This window comes from Choloepus didactylus, chromosome 8 (genome assembly GCF_015220235.1).
Source record: "Choloepus didactylus isolate mChoDid1 chromosome 8, mChoDid1.pri, whole genome shotgun sequence".
NCBI classification, from domain to species: domain Eukaryota; kingdom Metazoa; phylum Chordata; class Mammalia; order Pilosa; family Megalonychidae; genus Choloepus; species Choloepus didactylus.
This window is the reverse complement of record NC_051314.1, coordinates 111,019,677-111,034,999: the sequence shown is the minus strand read 5'-3', so window position 1 is coordinate 111,034,999 and position 15,323 is coordinate 111,019,677. Positions and strand designations below refer to the sequence as shown.

General features: G+C 37.6%; 1 pseudogene; it reads right to left on the bottom strand.

Annotated features, from left to right (window-relative positions):
- Positions 1–790: 790 nt before the first annotated feature.
- LOC119542880 overlaps positions 791–15,323 on the bottom strand; it is a 43,164-nt pseudogene continuing 28,631 nt past the window's right edge.

Here is a 15,323-nt window from a genome sequence, read left to right as displayed (position 1 = left end):
TTAACCTCATGATTTTTAGATCTCTCTGGCTAGAGTGAATAAACCTCTTTATATCATTTTCCATCAATTTGTCTTCATAGTTTCTGCTCAGCTGTATACTACCCAACTGGTTATACTAATTTATTTTAATGAAAACTCTCCTTTGGGCCAATTACTCAGAAATAAGCCCTCTCTGCCTAAAACTTGGCTACACATCATCACAAGGTTCTCTCCCTGCCTGTCTGAATCCCCTGTCAATTGTCATTTACACAAATCTAGGTAGACGATGAAATTTTCACAATATGTGGGAGGAATCTAAATAATTGACACCCTCTTAAACACTTAGATTTTCTCATCTCTGTTATAGCAAATTTCACACTATATATAAATAGCAATCATTAAAATAAATAGCAAATGTGAATTGAAGAAAATCATATTTTTAGAAACACATACACATACTATGTATCACAGGGAGATAGGCTCAGATTTGTACTCCTGTTGTGGATTACAGCTTGAGTGTTCCCTTATCTTCCCAGGGACAATAGCAATCTAGCCAGAAAACCACCAAGGATCTGTAAATCCTCATACCTATATAGCAATAGGCATAAAGTTTTTTTAATTACTAATGATTATAGTGCAAATGAACCAAAAATGCCTTAATTTATTGAGGCACATATGTTAAGCTACAACTTGAGTTCATGCTACTCACACTTTAGAAGCACAGTAATTCCACCTGTCCACAGTGTTTGCCTATAATTAGTTTTCTAATTGAAAACTGGTGGGCTAGGTGGGTTGCTGACTCATTATTTATTCACGTTTCATACAGCTTTTCATCCAAAGAAACCATAAGGCTGTTTCTATCTTCCTCCTCTGCTAACTCCTTAGACAATTCCATCTTGGTCTGTACCTGAGCATCTAGAAAAATGGTCGACAATTCTTTAATCAAACTAAAATAAAAATAAGTAAAACCAATTTGAATGTTATTTAAATCCCTTTGACACTGTTTTTCAATTACCTGACTTTAGTTGGTATTTTATGAATGTGTAAATAAGCTGTTTAAAGACAAAAATATTTCTATTTTATAGTCTTCAACATTACTAGGAGAAATTACAACAAAAGAAAAGGTTAAAAAACACACACACATTGTGTGAACCCCCACAGAACTCTCCACAGACTTACTTTACCATATAGGTGGTAGCTACAGGCTATTCTTGTAATTTGGAATTGATCTTTGCTTGCCTCTATGCTTGAAGGAGGCTTGGTAAAGTCTTTCGTTATCCTTTGAATGGGTTAACAGATATGGAAAACAAGAATCAATAGTATTTTGTGACTGGTTTGATTTGAAGAGTGGATAAAATGCAAAGAATCCAATATGACTGTCAGCACTCATACCTGCAGGCCCAGAAGCTGAACTGATAAAGAGGCAGGTATGTGGCATTCATTCTTTAAATCATTGATTCATGCATTCATCCTTCCATTCAACATGCCCTTACTGAACAATTTCTGTGTTCATCATGATGTTGCTTAGACAACAGAAACTACAACCTACACTAAGAAAAATGAAGCTATGGCCCTGTCAAAGGAACAAACTTACACTTCAACTGAGATACAGGAATTGAAACAACTAATGCTAAATCAATGGAAAAAATTTAGGGAAGATATGGCAAAAGACATGAAGCCTGTAATGAAAACACTGTGCACACATAAGGTAGAAATCAAAAGCTCAAAAAAACAACTGGCAAAATCTATGGAAATGGAAGGCACAATACAAGAGATGAAAGACACAATGGAAACATACAACAGCAGATCTCAAGAGGCAGAAGAAAACACCTAGGAACTGGAGAAAAAGACACCTGAAAGCCTGCACACAAAAGAACAGATAGGGAAAAGAATGGAAAAATATGAGCGACGGCTCCAGGAATTGAATGACAAAACAAAATGCAGAAATGTACATGTCGTGGGTGTCCCAGAAGGACAAGAGAAGGGAAAAAGGGCAGAAGCAATAATAGAGGAAATAATCAGTGAAGATTTCCCATCTCTTATGAAAGACAAAAAATTACAGATCCAAGAAGCTCAGCATACCCCAAAGAGAACAGATCTAAATAGGCCCAAGTCAAGACACTTAATAATCAGATTATCAAATGTCAAAGATAAAGAGAGAATCCTGAGAGCAGCAAGAGAAAAGTGATCTATCACATACAAAGGAAGCTTGATAAGACTATGTGTGGATTTCTCAGCAGAAGCCATGGAGGCAAGAAGGAAGTGGGGTGATATATTTAAGATACTGAAAGAGAAAAACCACCAACCAAGAATCCTATATCCAGCAAAACTGTCCTTAAAATATGAGGGAGAGCTTAAAATATTCTCTGACAAACAGACAATGACAGAGTTTGTGAACAAGATACCTGCTCTACAGGAAACACTAAAGGGAGCACTACAGACAGGAAGGAAAAGACAGGAGTGAGAGGTTTGGAATACAGTTTTGGGAGATAGTAGCACGGCACTGTGAGTACACTGAACAAAGATGACTGTGAGTGTGGTTGAAGGAGGAAGGTTAGGAGCATGTGGGACACCAGAAGGAAAGAGGAAAGATAAAGACTGGGACTGTAAAACTCAGTAAAACCTAGGGTGATCAACAATTGTGATAAAAGGTACAAATATGTTTTTACATGAGGTAGAACAAATGAATGTCAACATTGCAAGGTGTTAAAAATAGGATGGAATTGGGGGGAAAAATACAATCAATGCAAACTAGAGACTATAGTTAACAGAAACATTGTATTATCCTTCCTTTAATGTAACAAAGGCAATATACTAAAGCTAAATGCATATGGGGGGTGGGGGGGACATAGGGGAAGGGCATGGGACTCTTGGCATTGGTGATGTTGTCTGATTCTTTATTCTACTTTGGTTTAATGATATCTTTCCTTTTGTGGCTTCCTAGCTGTCATTTTTTTTCTCTCTTTCTTTTTTCTTTTTCTTTTGTCTCTCTTCCTTCTTTGACCCTTCCTCCTTCTTTGTGGAAGAAATGGAGATGTCCTTAAATAGATAGTGGTGATGGTGGTAAACCCATAAATACATGACTTACAGGGAACCATTGATTGTTTACTTAGGACAGAATGTATGGTGTGTGAACAAAACTGTCTTTAAAACATGGGTTGATGAAGAAACCTTGAGGGCACTATATTGAGTGAAATAAGACAGACGCATAAGGACAAATATTGCAGGATCTCACTGATATGAACTAGTTATAATATGTAAACTTATAGACATGAAATATAATTTACCAGGATATAGAATGAGGCTAAAGAATGGGGAGCAGTTGCTTATTATGAGCAGAATGTTCAAATAGGTTGAACTTAAATGTTTGGAAATAGAGATGATGGTAGCATGTTGCGAGAATAACTAACAGTGCTGAATGGTTCATGAATGTGGTGAAAAGGGGAAGCTCAGAGTCATGTATGTCACCAGAAGGAAAGTTGGAGGTTAAAAGATGGGAATGTATAAAACAGTGAACCTTGTGGTGGGCAATGTCTGAGATTAACTGTACAAATATTAGAAATCTATTTCATGAACCAGAACAAATACATGACACTATAACAGGAAATTAATAGTAGAGGGGCATATAGGAAAAAATATATACCTATTGCAAACTATATACTACAATTAGTAGTATTTAACATTCTTTCATCAACAGTAACAAATGTACTATACCAATACTATGAATCAGTAACGGAAGGGGGGTGGTTAGGGGTATGGGAGGATTTGAGTTTTCTTTTTTTGTCTTTATTTCTTTTCTGGAGTAATGAAAATGTTCTAAAAATTGAAAAAAAATTAATCGTGGTGATGGATGCGCAGCTGTATGATAGTACCGGTGGCAATTGATTCTACACTTTGGATCTTTGGATAATTGTATGGTTTGTGAACAATCTCAATTAAAAAAAAAAAATACCAAAAAAAAAAAAATAATGGAGCTTGTTTGAGTTACTTTCCCTCGCTCCTAGCAGCCTGCTTCTTTTTCCCACAGGGAAGTGTCCCAACTCAGCGTGCCATGCCAGTGGGGGAGGGGTGCCAGCAATGCAGTTTGGGGAGCTTTATTTACAGTTCTATGCTGTGATCTCAGCTGTTCCACCCATTCTAGGCTGGTGTACCATGTGTGTCCTGTCATGGAAGTCCCCCAACAGTTCAGACTATTTACTAGTTGTTCCTGGCTATATGCTAGTTGTTCCAGAGGACTAACTAAATTTCACACCTCTCTATGCCGCTGTCTTGCCCCACCTCCCCAAAAATACTTTTGTCTGACTGACAATAAACTGTGAATTCAGGCTCTTGGATGGATTCTGATTATAGCTTTAGATGGTTGACCTGAAGCAATTTTCTTATATGTAAATAAAATTAGAATACATCATCTCAAAAGTACCTTGTATATATAAAATAGTAATAATATCATCAAATAAAGTCCGATTTCAGTTTGTTCCATCTCAGCGATGGTGTTAATTTTGTGACAGATGACAGAAGCTCATAGAATTTGATCCCTCAAACACTAGTCATTGTTTTCTTCATTTACCAGCCCTGGCAGACCTCCTTTGTGTTACGCTGATCATCTGTCATTCCCTAAACATCAACATGAGGGAAAGGTAAGGGTGATTTCAGCTCCAACATGAAGATGAAGACATGATCAAGATTACACTTGATTGCCTTTCTTATTTACTAAACTCATTTGTTTTGAGAAGGGGGATGTCTAAGCAAATCTTATGAATGCTAATTGCAAAGAATAAAGAAAAGGAATTACATGCAGTCAACAGGAATATATTTTATTTGAAACAAATATGTTTAGATAGAATATTTTTGAATATCTAATTACTTACTGAAACTGTGATAAACTTAATACCAAAGACTCCATAGCTCTCCATAGCTCAGTCATATTCAATATACAATTTTGATTTTACATTAAGCCTTAGATAATATGACAAAGATTTACATAATTCATATATTGTCATTTAGATAATAATCCTAAATTAAGTTTGCTGAAATTTCATTATAATGTCCTATAAGCTAAAGCCATGGAATAATACTCATCACAAGAGAAAAAGAGAGTTATGGAAATTGGATTAGTGCCGGAAATGCCTCAGGGGGAAATACTATAAAGAATTATAAAAGCTTCAAGGAAAACTATACTTTCCAAAATTGAGAAGTAAGAAATTTTATAACTTAACTGACTTGAGTAAAGATAAAGAAAACTATTCGAATACGTAGCCAGTGTGATTTTAATGTGAAAGAGTACACTGGAATATGGTCATATGATAATCTACTTACTAGAAGTTTCCACTTTAGTAAGATTATGTTTGTAATGACACTGAAAGAGATGTCTTCACAGACATTGGGGAATGTTGAAATAAAAATGTTTGTCTAGAGACCATGATTGTTCAAATAGGCAGACAACAAATTCTACTCAGACATTAGTTATCTTAGGTAATCCCTCACCTCGTTTGTTATACATCAGTGCAGTGAAAGAATACTATAACATGCTCTTACTGAATAGATTACTCCTTACCTTACTGAATCTTCTGAAAACAGTAATATAATTCACGCATTCAAAAATTTTATACTTCTCTTAGTAACAATTCTCTGCTACAACCAAATATTATAATAATAGTAAGATATTATCATAAAGTGCCTGTTTCTCACTGAAGGATCAGTTTTGCACATTGGTGAAAGTACTTAAGTATTCTCCAAGCACTGTATCACACACAATGGAAATTGGTTTCCTCTTCCATTTACATTAAGAGTAATCCTCAAAGTGTCTTGTCAGTTCACTGTGTTTCATTTTCTTTGTGAATAGTTCATCAAATTCTTTCTTCTGCTTTGAGGTAAAGTAGTTTAACCAATCACCCACTGCTCCTGGAAAAAAAATGGAAATGTTTCAGATAAGAACCAATTTAAATGTATATATTCAGAAAATAAGTACATCAGATTTTGTCCTAGTTTGCTAATGCTGCAGAATGCAAAACACCAGAGATGGATAAGCTTTTATAAAACGGGGGTTTATTTCACTACACAATTACAGTCTTAAGGCCACAAAGCGTCCAAGGTAACACATCAGCAATCGGGTACCCTCACCGGAGGATGGCCAATGGCCTCCGGAAAACCTCTGTTAGCTAGGAAGGCAGCTGGCATCTGCTCCAAAGCTCCGGCCTCAAAACGGCTTTCTCCCAGGACGTTCCTCTCTAGCAAGCTTGCTCCTCTTCAAACATCACTCCCAGCTGCACTCTCTTTCCTCTTTGAGTCAGCTCATTTATATAGCTCCACCGATCGAGGCCCACCCCGAATGGGTGGGGCCACGCCTCCATGGGAACATCTCATCAAAATTATTGCCCACAGCTGGGTGGGGCACATTCCAAGCAAATCCAACCATCACCAAAACGCCTGCCCCACACAAGACCACAAAGATAATGGCATTTGGGAGACACAATACACTCAAACCGGCACAGATTTATAATAAAATGTGAACATTTGTTATCTCTTGGTGCTAAGATGATGGGGGGGTTATTATTTTCTTCATTTGTTTTTCCATAGTTTCTAATTTTTTTCTGTAATTATTATATATTAATTCATGCAGTTTTAAAAATATTCTTTAAAAATTGGAAGATAAAAATCATATAAATGTCAGAGTTTTTCCTATAGTAGGCAAAGAAGTATCTCACCTAAACTTAAAACATAAAAAAGACACAGTGGACATAATGTTTCTTTCATTTTTTAACTTAGGCACCTCCACAGCAGGGATGAGTAATTGGCCTCATTTAAGGGAAATTTATTTCACAAAATCGATAACTGAGAATTGAAAACATAAACACCAAGTCATGTGAAGGCCTCACCTTCAATTTAAGGTGTTTGGAAATTGAAGATGCACACTTTACACAGTGCGTCAGTTTCTCCCTGATCATAAAAGTTACCCTTCCCAGCTACGGTAGCTTGAATTATGTACCCCAATTTAGACAGGTTCTTAACCTTAATCTGCATTCCTGTGGTTGTGTAAATGGGATGTCTTGAAGACTTTATTTTTATTTAAGATGTGACCCAATTGAAGGAGGTTAGATTTTATCCTGGATTACTGGAGATCTTTACAAACAGAAGAAATTCAGACACAGGGAGAAAAAGCCACAGGGAGAAACCAGAAGCCAAAAGTCAATGGAACCCAGAAGTCAGTGGAAGGTGGAAGAGAAAGAAGTAGACTTGGCCATGGGACCCGAGGCAGGGATAAAACCCAAGGACCCTGAGGATCTCCAGCAGCCAACACTGTTACAGACTTCGGGAAGAAAGCACCACCTTGCTGATGCCTCAACTTTGGACTTCCAGCCTCAAAACCATGAGTCAACACTTTCTCATTGTTTAAGCGTTTCAACCCATTGCGTGTTATCTATCAAAGTAGCCTGGTAAACTAAGACCCCAGCCTTTGCCACAGGGTCAACCCCAGGGCTTCCCTTCTCCATTATGCACACTGTGCCAAACCCCAATCCCAGGTCTTGCCCACCATGGCCTTTTGCCACTCCTGGTCCAGAGCTTCATGCCTGAGCTGGCGACTCACCATGTTATCTTTTTATGCCTCTGTTGCAGACTGTCCTACCTCATACTCTATAAAATCTTTCAAGTCAGGGAGAACGATGATTATTGCATAATTCTGCAGCACCTAATCCAGTGCTGACCATATATTAGGTGCTCAGTAAATACCTATGTCTTGATTCAATGTCAGACAATGCCATCTACAGCAAGGAAATATATTACAACCTAGGAATTTTTGGTGTTGTTGACTCCTGGTCAAAAGGCAGTGAAAGGATGGAGTTTAAAAGGGAGCAAAGTGGACTTCTTCTATTTCAGGAAAAAAACAGAATGGAAAGGAGGCAGGGGGAGGGGAGGGGATCTGGAAGGATCTAAAGAAAGAAGATCCCAGAGTTGGGAAAACACATTGCTTCTAAAACACCCCAATTAGGGGCCAAGCTCAACTTCATGAAGTTAAACAAACTGATGTATGGAAAACAATTCATCCATTGCCTGGTCCTTTGAAGAGTAATATTAATGTTATTTGTCAATAGTTCTTGGTCCTTCCTGGTTCTCCCTCTGGCTTCTGGTACCCAGTTAGCCTAAATCTTTGCTATCTTCCTTTATTTGACCTTTCTGTTTGTCCTTCTGGTTTCCGATTTATTCTTTCACTCCAAATTTCTTTTATTTTTTATGAAAAAAAATTTAAAAATAATACAATAGGTATGTAGATTATGGAAAATAACAAAATAGGTATGTAGGTTATGGTATGTAGGTAAGCAAAAGAAGATAAAAATCAAGAGAATATCCTCAGCTAACACTGTTTAGCAAGTTGGCTGGCATTGCATTCTTCCAGGTGTTCTTTGCAAACGTAAATCATGTAAACTACGTAATTATTAAAATGACATAATTACAATCTTATTTTTCACCTGTTATACTTTGATCATCTTCTCATGTTAATTTTTACACCCTTCAATAAAAATTGCGGTTGAGTGGAGTGAGGCTATTTGGATTCAAATCCTGGCTCTACTATCTACTAGTTGTGTAAACTTGAACAAATTACTGAGGTGTTTGGAGTCTGTGTAAAATGTGGATAACACCAATGCCATCTTCAAAAGATTGTTGTCAAGTGTAAATACAATAAATCAAGTGATATTCTGGGCACATAGAAAGCAGTCAATAAATGCTAAGTGTAATTCATAATTTCCTTGATTCATGATAAACCCCTCAATGGATGTGACAATGTATCTAACAGTTTCTAATCAGTGACATTTTAAGTAGGTACATTCTAGGTTTTCACAGTTATAGGCAATAAAGCAATACGCATCTTTATCCTTACATCTTCCCACACTCCTGCAATTCTCTCTCTAACTTTTAATTTGTGGGGGTCCCGGACTTCAGACACTTATATGAATTGCTCTGTATCCTCGCTCAATACCTTCTCACCACAGCCACTGTGGTCACTTTCTAGAATATTGGCTCTATTTCTGACTTTATAAATGAAATCTATGGGAAAGGGAACATATTACAGAAATTTACTTTAAAGATAACTGCAGGGACAAATTCTCCTCTGTAAAGTGAGTAATATCTCTGTGTGCCAATGAATCTGAATCGATGACTCAGGTAGTTCATTTGAAACAATTCTTTTCAGAGGAGGGATGTCTCACCTTTACCCCATCCAGTCAATGGAGGGAGTGAAGTAAATGTGCTCTGTGCGTCTATTCTTGGATTTAGTGTGCCACAGAGTACAGATTTACAAATAGGTGCTCATGGTGACTGTTATATCAAAACATTCTTCTTCATTCTTATGGAGGCAGTTTTCATAATTTGCAACTAGTGGAGGTGGCCTAAGGGTACATCGACTGAGGAACAGAATGGTAAACAATGGTGTATGCATACAATGGAATACTGAGCAACTGCAAGAAAGGGTGATGCTGTGAGACACACAACAGGTGAATGGATCCTGTAGACAGCATTTTGAGTGAAGTACGCCAGAAACCAAGGCAAACACTATAATGCCTCACAAATATGGACTAACTACAATGTGTAAACTCAGAATTGAATCTTGGAGCACAGCTTATCAGGGGAATGCTTATTATAATGGTCGCTAGATTGTAAGCTCTTAACAGCAGTCACACTATTCCTGAATTGTAACAGCTATCTCCAGATTCTGAGATGCTGAACCCTTTGTGTATAACCTGGTCGGTCTCTGGAACTTTGAGTATCTGTGTGACACCTGAAACTCAGAGCCCGAGCTTGGCAGATAGGAATGTCAGTGTTAGTGCATACAGCAACTGTTAAAAAAGCTGAAAAAGAGTCCAGACTTCAATTAGAGATATGAATGAAGCAGATCTTGTTAGGACTAGGGCAAATCAGGCCAAATGGGAAAGGATGATACTGGCTGTGTTTTAAAACATCAACTTCTGTGTGAGACCCAGGGAAGAGATGTTTATTTGGTGCAGGATCTATATTTTCTGTAGTACACTAAATAACTTGTATAGTCAGTTTATTCAAACACCATAATTACATGGAACTTTGAATAGGAAGTGAGATCTGGTAGGTTTGTACAGGTTAGTGTGAAATAGCAACACATTCCAAAGTAATTGGGGTGAAGAATAAAAATATATATGCAGGGCCCCCCTGAGGAACTGGGGGAAAAGGCAGAAATGTTGGACTTCCCCACCAGGTTGTTGCTGATGTTCTTACAAACAGTGAGAGCATAAGAGCTTGCTCTTATGAAGCTTGTTACTGCCAAGGGGACAGTAAACCTACTTATAATTGTGCCTAAGAGTCTCCCCCTGAGTACCTCTTTGTTGCTCAGATGTGGCCCTCTCTCTCTAGCTAAGCCAACTCAGCAGGTGAACTCACTGCCCTCCCCCCATGTGGGACCTGACTCCCAGGGATGTAAATCTTCTGGCAATGCAGGATATGACACCTGGGGATGAGCCTGGGCCTGGCATCATGGGATTGAGAAAAACTTCTTGACCAAAAGAGGGAAGCAAAATTAAACAAAGTAAAGTTTCAGTGGCTGAGAGATTTCAAACGGAGTTCAGGGGTCACTATGGTGGGCATTCTTATGCACTATTTAGGTATCCCTTTTTAGGTTTTAGTGTATTGGAATAGCTAGAAGTAAATACCTGAAACTATCAAACTGCAACCCAGTAGCCTTGACTCTTGAAGACGATTGTAAAACAATGTAGCTTACAAGGGGTGACAATGTGACTGTGAAAACCTTGTGGCTCCCACTCCCTTTATCCAGTGTATGGATGGATGAGTAGAAAAATGAGAACAAAAACTAAATGTAAAATAGGGTGGGATGAGGAGGATGATTTGGGTTTCTTTTTTACTTTTATTTTTTATTATTATTTTTATTCTTTCTGGTGTAAGGAAAATGCTCAAAAATAGATTGGGGTGATGAATGCACAAGTACATGATGGTACTGTGAACAGCTGATTGTACACCATGGATGACTGTATGGTATGTGACTATATCTCAATAAAACTGAATTAAAAAAAAAAAAAGCAAGGTAGAACAACAACAACAAAAAACATTCTTTTTCACCCAGATCTGGATAAAAATTCACATGGACTTCAAAGCAATTTTATATCCAAATGTACCAACACTCTTTCCAAATTAAACCTTTGAAATTAGAAGGGGAAATATTTTCTCTTGTCTTTGTTTCTTCATGGAGGAACATCCTTAGATAACATTTTTAGCTTCTCTCCCCACTCCTTATTTTTCCTGGAGGGAAGTTATCTGATGATTGGTGAGTTTGGAAAATGGGCCATTCACACCTATCAACTCCCCTCCCCTGAAGAGAGCTGGTGCTTGTGTACTTCTCTCCACCATGGCCTAAATGGCCTACCCCAGTGGGGGAGAAGTCTGCCTTTGATTGGTTGTTACTGGGAGGGTGTGTTTACCTAATGCAGTGGTGAAGTACTAGCAAACTCACTAGGCTACAGACCTAGGGCACATCGTTCAGTTAGCTTTATCATTTCAGTCTACTTAACTCTGACTCTCTTTCAACTGATTCCTAACTGGGCATGGAAATCTGGAAAGAATGCAATTCAACAATTTCATTCAATAAGTATTCACTGAGGAATGACAATGTGCAATGCGCTGTGCAAGATATGGGGTATATGAAGGTGGAATGAGAGATTAAAAATGGTACAATAGAACGGCTTCCAAATGTATGCTTCAGGCAATATACCATGTCTCTTTCTGATTTACCTTTCCTAAATACCAGGTTCCTGTTAGATGATGGGATGATTTGGATCAGTTTTCTTCGGCTGCATTACGATTCCTTTCACTGAATGACGTCATACAAGCAATCATTAATTTCTCTGTCACTTACATTTATACTGAGGTAAGTGGTTATTTTCTTTATGCTTTTAGAAAGATCCTGAACAATAAGCAAGAAAAAAAAGTATAACTCTTAGCAAAAAAATCATTCTTTAAAACCAGAAAGGCAGAATTCTTTTATTGATTAACTGTCTTAACTTAATGCAATATAAAATTTGTTAAAAAGTTAGGATGGACTTTCTTCATTTCTTCATAGACTATAATTAGAATGTTTTTCTCATTTTTATGCTCTTCCTAGCTTAAAATGTGATCAAAGCAGGATCCATACACAAGTAAAGAAAAATGAATTACTGTGCTAACATTAAACATTATGACTTTGTGTCCCTGGGTTCTTCCCATTTTAGTTAAGCATTCAATGCTAGGCACATACATAATAGACTCTGGAATAAAAAGACTTTGCCTTAGAAGAACTCAATTTCACTATTGTTTAAATTAAATAAAAAATTGTGATATGAAGCTGAATGGCCATCCCTTTTAATAAGACTGCTGTTTTTTTTTATTTTTAGTAAATATTCCTTTATTATCAAAAGACATGGCAGCAGAAATACAGAAATACATGTTTTCCCAGTAACTATGTTCTAATTACTTCAAATCTTGGGAGAGATAAGGAAACATTGGGGATTTATCATTTTTCTTCTTGTTAAGATGCCATGCTTTTCATAATTATAGCTTCCAACCATATAAAGTTCATAAATTTCTCTCAAAAAAAAGGATTCTATTCACTTAGGTTAAGGCTGAAAAATATTCTTAGGGATTTATCTGTAGTTGATATTATCTCTTTATTGTTGTTGTTGAATGACAGCCTTAAAAAATCTCCCAGGTTTAAAAGTAAAATATTGTCATGCAAAATAACCTCTATAGCAGTGATGATTAAAAACACAAAGTGAGCAATTTCCTCATCACCACAGGAAGTCAACTATCTTGAACATCTAAAGTATAAAACACAGTAATTTAAAATAATACATATATATTGTTCTATGCATGTCTTATCCAAATATTGATCTCAATCTAATGCCCTAAACATAAAAGAGCTACTCTACCAGTAAGTATTCATTTAATAAATATTTATTAAGCTATTATTGTCAGCCAGACATTGCGCTAGGCATTTTGAACATTAAAGCTTTGAATGAATTAACTCATATCTTTATTAGTCATTATACACTGCAACATTTATTGGAAATGATGCCAATGCCCAGACCCTGGCTCAAGCTGCCATTTTGGGCTTGATCACTGATGATCAGATCTCACTTGCTTTAAAATTCTACATCTCTTATCTCATTTGATATTACTGACACTTGGTATGCAAATCAATTGCCTACTCTAACCTTCCACTTCAGTTTCCAACCCACTCATAGTACTTGGATAACGAAGGAATATGCACTATATACACAAAACCACACAAAAGGAGAGATGGGAGGGAGATAAACTTAGCAATGTGCCTCTAGAAACACCAAGATGCTAGTAACTAAGAATAGATCTCACTTAAAGTTTTGGAAATTTCATTTTTCCATAAATAATTTTTTTTCAGCAATACTGACTGCATTGAATTAACTTCCATGTTAAACAAGTCATAGGTCTAAAACATTTAGCTGTTTAACCATAACCACAAAATTCAATAAATCATTACCTGTGGTACACTCTTGAAAATCACCAGTGTTAAAAATAAACCCACTCCAAACTAACTGGAATTCTTCATGGCTTCAGCTTTAGAGGAAACAAAGGGCAAGAAAATAACGGTAATGTATTTTTAGAACAAGTATTTCCAGGACTACAGTGGTGTCATTAGAGTCAGCCCAGTTTTTTCCCACATGCACCTTCGGGCTATATAACAACAACTAGTGCTTAGAAAAGCTGCCTGGACACGTTCTTTGGTTATCAGAAATCTCCCTATTTCAGTGATTTACTTATCCAGATTACCATATCAGTGATAAGAGGTTCATCCTCTGAGCATAGCCAGCCTTTTCCCAAGTACAAAAGCATAGTGGGAGGGAGACTTAATTCGTCTGACACAGATTTAGGAATTAACTTCTTTACTGGTGCCCCGGACTGTGCCTGTAATCGGCCACGCACAAGCCGCCGGCAGCCGCAGCCCAGCCCCCGTGGGTGACGTCACTGGGGAGAGTTGCTGTGGAAGAGCCTTTGCACCTGTGGCGGGAAGCCGGGTGGGGACAGAGACCCAGGAACACCCGAGGTTAGGTGTAATGGACCTCACCACCAGCCACCACGGGTTTTCTGTAGGAAAATGCGTTTCAAAGTGCCTCAAAATGGATTTAAGAATGAACTTTTGGAGCACAGCCTGCTCATAATTTGAGTACCGGCTTGTTCTATGATTGACTAATTAATTCACACCCTACCTTGTTCCAAAAGGATTTAAACCAGCCAAAAGAATGTAAAGAAATTGGCTGCTCTTGCTTTCCTTTCTAACATAGGAAAGTATATTAATATATTTAGAAACGTGTTTCTAAAAAGGTTAGGATATTTATCCAGTGTATGGATGGATGTGCCGGTTTGAATGTATTGTGTCCCCCAAATGCCATTATCTTTGTGGTCTTGTGTGGGGCAGACCCTTGGGTGCTGGTTGGATTTGCTTGGAGTGTGCCCCACCCAGCTGTCGGTGATAATTTTGATGAGATGTTCCCATGGAGGCGTGGCCCCACTCATTCGGGGTGGGCCTTGATCGGTGGAGCTATATAAATGAGCTGACTCAAAGAGGAAAGAGAGTGCAGCTGGGAGTGATATTTTGAAGAGAAGCAAGCTTGCTAGAAAGGAACGTCCTGGGAGAAAGCCGTTTTGAGGCTGGAGCTTTGGAGCAGATGCCAGCTGCCTTCCTAGCTAACAGAGGTTTTCCGGACACCACTGGCTGTCCTCCAGTGAAGGTACCCGATTGCTGAGGTGTTACCTTGGATGCTTTGTGGCCTTAAGACTGTAACTGTGTAGTGAAATAAACCCCCGTTTTATAAAAGCCTGTCCATCTCTGGTGTTTTGCATTCTGCAGCATTAGCAAACTAGGACAATGGATGAGTAGAAAAATGGGGACAAAAACTAAACGAAAAATAGGGTGAGATAGGGGGATGATTTGGGTGTTCTTTTTCACTTTTATTTTTTATTCTTAATTTTATTCTTTCTGGTATAAGGAAATGTTCCAAAAATAGATTGGGGTGATGAATGCACAACTATGTGATGGTACTTTAAACAGTTGATTATACACCATGGATGACTGTATGATATGTGAATATATCTCAATAAGACTGAATTTAAAATAAAAGAAAGGTTAGGATAAAAAAAGTTGGAGTTAATTTTTAAAAATCAGAATCCTCATCATTCAGGTCATTAGTAGACCTATGGCTTCTAAAAACCCTGTAGCTTTCAAAATATGGGTTTGAAATCTTCCTTCCATGGAAACAATTTGCTCCACTTCCTTCAACAAGCCACTGAACTGTCCATGA